This window comes from Carassius auratus, chromosome 20 (assembly GCF_003368295.1).
Source record: "Carassius auratus strain Wakin chromosome 20, ASM336829v1, whole genome shotgun sequence".
In the NCBI taxonomy this organism is placed as follows: Eukaryota; Metazoa; Chordata; class Actinopteri; order Cypriniformes; family Cyprinidae; genus Carassius; species Carassius auratus.
The window spans coordinates 2,927,184-2,936,325 of NC_039262.1; the positions used below are offsets into that span (position 1 = coordinate 2,927,184).

At 35.0% G+C, this 9,142-nt stretch overlaps 1 long non-coding RNA gene across 1 annotated transcript; it reads right to left on the bottom strand.

The window, feature by feature from the left end:
- Window positions 1-900: 900 nt before the first annotated feature.
- LOC113120550 (uncharacterized) lies at window positions 901-7,780 on the bottom strand. Its single transcript, XR_003294630.1, has 2 exons — window positions 7,304-7,780; window positions 901-2,546 (listed from the first exon to the last, which is right to left on the bottom strand). It is a non-coding gene; the product is annotated as an uncharacterized LOC113120550 (long non-coding RNA).
- Window positions 7,781-9,142: the final 1,362 nt, after the last annotated feature.

Sequence of the window (9,142 nt, forward strand, 5' to 3'; positions counted from 1 at the left end):
ATATATACGTCTGCCATATGTTGCCACCCCTCAAAAATTCCTGCCCCCTTCGCGCCACCCTATCAATATTTTTCTAGATCCGCCCCTGGTCGCTTGTAATTCATATCTCTCTTCACCAAATGCTTCTAATATTTTAGCAGTGTTTTATATTAAAGACAAGATATTTTGATTAAACAAAGACCTGAATTTGTCTGGCGTTGCAAATTAAAAATATGTCAAATGTGTTCAACTGTCGACCATTCGCTGTTAGTCTGCTCGCGCATCACTGATAAAACAACCACTTTTTTTTTTTTTTTTTTTTTTTTTACATGTATTTAAAATTATATTGAAATAATATATCACACAGACACACACACACACACACTTTTTATTTATTTATTTATTACATCAATTTATTTAGTATAGCGCATTTTCCGGTTCCGGTCATGTTGTGTTGTAAAGCCTAAATGATATGAACTAATCTAAAAGATGAATGAACCTCAGAGTGACAGATAAAGTATGAAAGTATTATAATGCATTTAAAATATATGAAAGGTAGCCTATAATTAGTCTATGCGGTATATAAATGTGTTTTTATTGTCTATAAGGTTTCGACGTTTGTAGATGTTGATCAGAACCACACGATGGCAGCACAGGAAAGAAAATCGTCATGTTCGTCCATGTTTTGAGAAGTGAAGATGTGAGTTTATACTTTTACTGTCTATGGTTTATACAGAGATGAAGTGAATACCACTGACAACAGTCTTCAGCATGAACTACACATTCATTTTCATTGATTATTGATTAACAGCACTGGAATTATGACTGGTGAAATATTAAGATGTTATAGAGTAAAGTCAACCATCATAAAACATTTTTATTAAAGACTTAAAAAGAAAGACGGCAAGAATAAAACATTTGATGAAACCAATTCCTTTTATTGTCTGCAATAGAGATATAAATGAAGACACAATTACATTACCTTCCAAAACTGTTTGTGACGTTAATAGATTATTACAGAATATGAAGATAGGCTACTTATAGAAGCCATTAAAAAAAACATTCGATGGGGTGGGTACAAATCAACATTTACTCCAGCACTTTTAATTAAATTACTGACGATTATTGTATTTCGTTTAACACGTTGATCTATTTTAACAAATTCTTCAGTACGTCATATCTGGAATCTTTGCAGCAAAATTCAAACAGTAAAACAATTATGACGAACAGAACCTCAAAGAGCTAGCAAACATTCTAAAAATTGTTTTGGCCAACGGCTACAATATTACGGATATTGTAATCATTCAATTGTATAAAAATACACGTGACAGCCTCGATATAAATGTGGCCATTTTTCCCAACCTTACATTTTTGAAAAGTACTCTAGTCTTGAGAATAAACCTTCAGTCTTTCAGTTAAAAGCTAACTTCCGTGAATAGTTGACTCTTAAAGCATTCAGATTTTGATTGTGTTCCCTTGTTCAACTAACAAACATATTAATAACAATATGAGTTTACTTGAATTTTAATCTGGAGGACAACAATTTAATAATGTTGTGCTTATGTTTAAATAAAAGGTAACTTTATTGCATTAACGATAAAAAAATTCTATTGATCTTCAAGAATCTAGCGCTATAAAACATATAAAATATGACTTCAAATAATCACCTTTTTTTAAACAACTGTGAGTGTAAAACCTCAAATATTGCCTCAATTAAAAACAAACAAACAAAAGATTGTTATAACAGAGAACGAATTGCCAAGACAACAAAAAGAAAAGAAAAAAAAGGTTTTCTGTAGCTCTTAGATTTAATTTAATTTTATATATTTATTTCTTATAGCCTATATTTTCTCTTTTCTTATCTATACGGCCTTCATATTAGTTGGCTTTTTATTTATTTATTGTCAAATAGTTTCATAAAAACGAATAAATCTTGTGTCAATTGACACAAACCATGCAGGATTTTCGTGTTTATCATCTTTAAACGAATCTAACAGACAACACAAATTTCTGCACTGCCTGATTATAACCAGGAGATGGAGCAATACATTTTCCTCCCACATTTTCCTGCAATGATGACTGCTGATAATATTCATATTGATTAGCTACTGTGAACTCTAAAGAAACAGGTCTGAGTTTGTATTTCCCTTGAAAGACATGACATGCAAAAAGTTACAAATCACAAACATCTGTAACAAACATATGTGAACGAAGACAAGCCTATTAGATAGCTACATAAAATAAATTATACCGACCTAGACCTCTAGTAGCCTAAGTCAAGCAATAAACATTATTGGTTTAGATTTTTTAAACAACCGTAAAGTTTCATGTGGAATCCGCGCATGGCAACTAGCGACACTCGCGCGCTCTCTCTGGAGGATGCGGCGAGCTGAGATGCTTAACGGAACCGTGAGGACTCCGCCGTCACCAGCCGCTGCTGGACGATTCCGCCTGCAGATATCAACACAGCTGCGGAAGACACACGTACACACCCGTGTTACTGACGCCCCGGTAATGGCGGATGAAAGGTAAGATTGCGCATGTCGGCATATGGTGAAACTGCAAGACTGTAAAATCATTAGGTGACTGATTGTAATGTCTTTACATTCAAAATTCACAAACAGTCAATTTAATTCTTATTGTATGAATCTTGGATTTACAATAGGGTGTCACTGAAACAATCTTAAGTGATCGCATCAGGCGAAGAGAACCCCATGGAAGGCCTAATGAGCAATTTCAGGAAAATACAATAATATAAAAATAAAAAATAATAATAAAAAAACCAAGGCAATGTCACTACATTGGCAAGGATTTAATTATTTCTTCCAATGTTAACTTCACATTTCTACAAACTTTTTTATTTATTCGTTCATTTTTTTAACTGCCCACCTGAGTTTACGTTCATTTTACTATATGCAAAATTATATAGACCCTAATTCTGCCTTTGAAAACATCTAATTACACGTCAGCATCACCTGTAGCTGAGGCTCATCTGCTCCAAAAACTGCTGCAGAATATGGCAAGCCGCATTACCTTAAAATATTCCAACTGTTAACTCGTCATAATTGCATTTGAACTCTATAATGAAATTCTTAGCAACAATGCCAGAGAGCTTGCTAAAGCAATTCTTATTAGTAACAATTATAATTAGAGACCTCTCTAATTTAATTATTACTAGCAAGAATTCCACATTCTAAAAAAATCGGGTTATTTTTTTAACCCAAATGCTGGGTTGAGCCTTTTGGGTAATTTTTTGGGGTTATTTTTTCAGTGTTTGGGTAGTTTTTGTATTACTCAGATCTTGGGTCAGACTTAACCCAGTGGTTGAGTTATTTATCGCGGGGATTTGCTTCTCTTCTGGAGAGAGCAGTTCATAGCACCATCGTCAAATTACGCATTCGTCTGTAAAATACAGGTTTGTATACATTTTATTTGATCTATGAAATCATTACTGTGCTGAATAGTGTTCAGTTTTATAGAGCAACATACAGGCGTGAAGTTTGAATCACCTTTGCGAGTAATGGAAAAGCCTGAAGGTTTGCAAAAAATAAATGATTTTATTCATAAAGACAGCTCGGGGACGAGAACCAGCGCGACACAGCACAGTTGAAAACAGAACAACAGAGACTACTTAATAACTGTAAATTATTTCTGTTTAACATTTAATTTTTAGTTTTACTGTTGGTTAAACTAGTTTAAATATGGGCAATATGTATAGCCTATTAAAAACGATATAAACAATGCTGTAAATGATAATTAAAGGAAAATAAAGGAAGTTAACATGCAAACCAGTGGTTGTGTGGATTATTTTAGAAAAGTTTAGAGGATTTAAGTTAATCTGTAAACATTATTTAATGTATGAACTAAAAAATAAGCTAGTAATATGGTAAAAGTTGATAAACTTTATTTGGGTTAAATCAACCCCTTATGCTGGGTTACATAAACCCAAGATGGGTTCTGTCCTATATTTACCCAGCCCTTGGGTTAATAACAACCCAAATTGGGTTGTTTTTAACCCAGTGTTTTTTAGAGTGCAATTAGAGAGCTCTACAAATGAAGTATTCATCATCTGTCTCCATTGACTACCATTCATTTTAATTACAGAGCTTTACAACTGTATTTTTATTAGTAATAATTCCAATAAAGAAAGTTCTCCAATTAAATTCTTACTAGCAACACTGGCAATTAGAGATGCAATTCTTACTAGTAAAAATTATAACTGGAGAGATCTCCAATTAAATGTTTACTAATAACAATTAAAATTTTTACAAGTAAAAAGCACATTAAAAATATTTTTAATTGCAGAGGTTTGTAACTGAATTAAAGAGCTATCTCATTCAGTTCTTACTAATAACAATTGAGTTAAAGAGTTCTCTAACTGTAATTCTAACTAGCAAAAACTGAACTGGGGCCATTCTCTTCTGCACGCACAAGTTCGTTATTTCAAAGTTCAAATTTTAAGTTTTTTTTTTCCAGCCGCATCCGCACCGCATCGAGTTAAAAACAACTAAACTTTTCTGAATGCACTGAAAGTGCACCGCAGGTCATGTGACAAGAACCAACCAATCAGCTTCCTCACCTTTTCCTTTACTTTGAAGCCTCAGCAGAAAAATGGAGGATCAGCTCATCATTGCGGTCCAGGGATTTCCTGAACTTTATGATTTCTCAAGCTCTCATTATTTTGACTCAATAAGAGGAACAATGCATGGAGACGCAGCTGATAGTTTTGTTTAGCAACGACAGATGGCTCAGGAGCTCAACTGCCCGAGTGCTTTGGAAAATAGGAGAAAGTGCGTTTTTAGGCGCGACATGTGAACAGGCCCTTAGAGAGCATTTTAATTCAGTCGGTACTAGTTAGATATGCATTAAAGAGCTCTCTAACTGTAATTCTTACTAGTAAGAATTGAATTGTAGCGCTCTCTTATTCAGTTGTTATTATTAATAATGCAATTACGACGAGTGACGCTGGGAATATTTTAAGATAAAACAGCTTGCCATAGCAGAACCATTTCCCACACTGACGTCATAGCGCTGATTGACAGCCAGAGGGCGCTGCTGGCAGTAAATTCTTCCTACTGTAACCTTGCGGCAGACTGAATCTCATCGACCCCTGCCAATATGATGATTTCTTTTCTTTTCTTTTTTTTTTTTCTTTTTTGGCGTCACAAGATGAAGACATGCCAGTTAGGGATCTTGAGCTTAAAATATAAATCCAGGGACCTTTAATTAGTTTGTTATTTTCCTTGTGTGGATTATGTCTTGAATTTAAGGACTGTTCACACAAAATGGCTGCCAATCAGAGCCCGTCATTCAATCATGTGTGTTTCATCTTACAGACTCTTTTATATCCTTACTGAAAAAACATAAGAGAACACGTTAATGGTGGTTGATGGTTTGTTATGATAAAAATACAGGTCAGTTATTTGACTTGAAAGTTTAAACAAATCTAACAGTTACCTATGTTTACACAAGAATAGCAATATTAATGTCATAATTTCATTTGTTTACAAGCAACATTGCATGTTCTGCTGATCTGCGTTCAAAGTTGTTATTCTAGAAACGCATATGTTTACAAAGAAGTTGGGATGTTTTGAAATCGTACATTCAAAAGAGCACGAATGACCAGACTATTTTTTTTCTCTCCAGCAGGTATTTGACGGGATATTTTTACGCGAATGGGCTTTACAAAGATTGTCAGAAGTTTTCAAAAAAAAAAAAAAAAAAAGTTTCATTTTATTATCCACATCAGTTTGGATTTCAAACTTCAAGATCTCTTCACATCATATTGGCTACAGGTACATAATTTAAACTTATTCTAGTTTACTTTAACTTCAGTATCAGTATAAAACGCGTAAAATAATAATTCAGTTTAAATATGATAGTAAGGATTATTTTCCTTTGTGTGTCTGAGGTAAAAGCACGTGCATGTGTGCCCTGTTCCCATGTTTATTATTCGCGGTTTGGATTAAAGGAGCGATTTAAACTCCTCTTACATTTCACGGGCGCTATGAAATATTCATGCTGGAAAATTCCTCCATTCTGCACAAATGAACGCGCCTCAGCAGCACAAACAAAACTCAAACAAACGAGCCTCGGTCGGTGCATTAACATAAAACTTACAAGAACTTTAGTTAAACTACCTCAGATATTAATACAAAATAACCATTGCACTATTTTTGACTTCTTCACAGGGTCAGACACGGAGCACAAACAGCATGGCCGTGCACTCCATTTCAGGTGAGTGGGATATAAAGTGTGTCTTCCATAGAAATAAATACGAATGTAATAATATCCTTTCTGTGAGCGCACACTGCTACCTGTCTGAATGCTCTGAGAACTCAACCTTTATGAAACCATGTCACAATCACATAACATGACCTTCATCATAATAATATGATTAAACTATTTAAACGGGGAAAAGACGTGGTCAGGTCCTTTTACAAGGAGCGACTGAAAGACAGGAGGAAAAGAATCCTTGAATGCTCTTTTCATACTTCCGTCGACGTCATGATTTAATTGTGACGTAATAAAGGAGCGTTCAGGCGGAATCAGCCGCCAACAGAAGTAACCCACGCTAGATTTCTTACTATTTTACTGGGCATGATGTTGCAAGCTGATGTTTAGAATGTATATAAAATATTTTAAATGTTTTCACTGCTATCTGTTGAGTATGAGCTATGTTGCAGTAAAGATAGCTAATAGCCTACATGAAGCCAGTTCATTTAGATGGTATTTTTTTTTTTTTTTTTTTTTTTTTTTTTTTTGTGTAACGACCAACCCAGATAAAATAATAATAAATACATATAAATGAATCAATACAAGCTTTCGGTTTGTTTAACGGGTTATTTTTATGAACCGAAATCGAGAAGACAAACATTTAAACTTTTTTGTTGTTAAATGTTCTTTATTTTATACATATATATATAAGCATACTAAAACGTTGTCTTTTGCATTTTTAAACAGAAATAAAGCTGATAATAAACCTGAAATCTAATTACGTTTTAAAACGTTTTTGCAACTTAATAGAAACGAAAAATATAGGCTAATGTTGTCTAGCAAAAGAAACAACTGATCTCTCTGTGTCAAATCTTTTTGTGTGACAAAAATGTTTCCAAAATTGCGGCAAAATTAGCAATGAACGAGCTGTGAAAATGAAGACACTGCGTAGGAATTTAGTAGAAAATATTTGAACTCTTCAGTTTATCATTAAGTGCACATAAAACTGTTTTTTTAAATGAATGAGATTATAGGTCAGAACTGTTTTAAGAACTAATTAGACTATAATTCGAATACCGTGTGTGTTTTAAATGGAATAAGTCCTTACCTTCTAATGAAACCTCAGTTGTATTGGTCTTTGTAAGAACAACTGATGTAGCAGCAGCCTTCACACGTGTAAAACTGAGAATGAGATATTTAAAAATATCCTCCCCTCATACTTGATATGTACCGGATTATTATCAAATTAGTTTAAAAAACGGTCGGGTTTGTATTGGCTTCGGTGGATAATTTTGGAGAGATGGAGGATTGAACGAATGCAGCATTAAACCAAAAGAAAGGAGAAGAACTGAATAAACTCTATTGACAACTATGCGTTTCCTCAGGGGTTCAGCTGAGTGGGGGTCGCTGGGTGGATGGGTGTTTGGGTGAGGTAAACTGGGATCTTGTCTCCTAGGAATGTTGACAAAACGATTCCAATGGAATTAGTTTAATGGGATATTTCTATATTCAGTTTGGAGGGAAAGTCCAAATAAATGGATAATCCAAAGGCCCAAGGGAGTGATTTATTCAGTATGTGCATGGAAGTTCTTGTAAGTGATATTCTTATTTTTATATTGAGCTTATGAATGCACAACAATTAGTGGACCTTTTTGGATTTCAGTGGCACCTATTTGCAGAGTGCTGATTTAAAAGATAATTTCACATGTGGGAAACATGGTGTTTGAATATGAGTTAGGATTTGAAGAATCAGTGTGTAAACTTTGCTCTGACAGAGAGAAAAAGTCTGGTTTGTTTATTTAAAAAGAAATCAAGAGATCCTTCAGGCTAAACTTTAAATGTTTAACTCTTGCCAATCAAACGGTTTAACCCTTGCTAGTGAACAATTCAGGATTGAAACACGTTTAGTGTGTATTACTGTTTAATCTCCTTTATGCACAGTTTTACATGTAAATTGAATTGTAAAAGTGGGCTGTTTTGTTATGGATTTAAACATAGCTTTAATTTCAATTTGAGGCATTCATGACTACTACATAGGCTATATAATAAATACGTGGATTTAGTAAAGTTTTTAGAGTGTTGTTATTGAGTCCAGCATTAAACTCAACAAGTCTAAATCAGTTAGCTAATATTTATATGTATTATCCATCGGAAATAAAAAATAACGTTTTAATAACCTGCTGATGAATTAGCCTACGCCTTGCTTTTGCTTGTTTTTTTCTAAACTCTACACTTACAAGCGAATTAATTTTTTTTTTTTTTTTTTTTTTTTAACTTCAAATCAGTATTCCTCAGTGCTGTTGATTTCAATGCCTCTCTAAAGTCACGCGGACCCGTTTCATGTTTCCAGTAGCTAGATATAAACCACCGAGGAACATCTTTATTTATCGGTCTGTCTGGCAACTTATTCGATGTTTGCGGACTTTAACGGGATCAAACGGGGACATTTAGGGTGTGTCCGTGACCTCGCTGGACGTGTTTCCCGGAGCTCGCGGGGCCGTTTTATGAATGATGGATGGGAAACCCTCGTGCAGGAATTGAGAAACTCCATAACATCTGACACCGGTGACCAGATCCGTGACCTGCGCCGTAATGGCACGACCACCCTCCATCTCTTCCACACACCAGCAAACACACACACAGCATCTCCGACAGCAGAACTGGTGCAGGGGGTGGGGGATTGGGGGCAGGGGTGAATTCCGGAGGGTGGTCGGCATCGATGGGTGGGTGGGTTGGTGGGGGTGGGTGAAAGGGGCGGAGCGTAGAAGCGTTGTGGGGGTAGTTGTTGATTCACTCCTAGTCCTCCGAAGTGTTTTCCCTCTGACTCAAAGACAGAGAAAAACATCCTCTGCCAAGCCATCAGGTTTGATCGAGAGTGTTTGTCAGAAACGTTCACTAAACGAATGTCTTGTAGAAACGAAAACATTACATTTTTAGAACAAGAGAC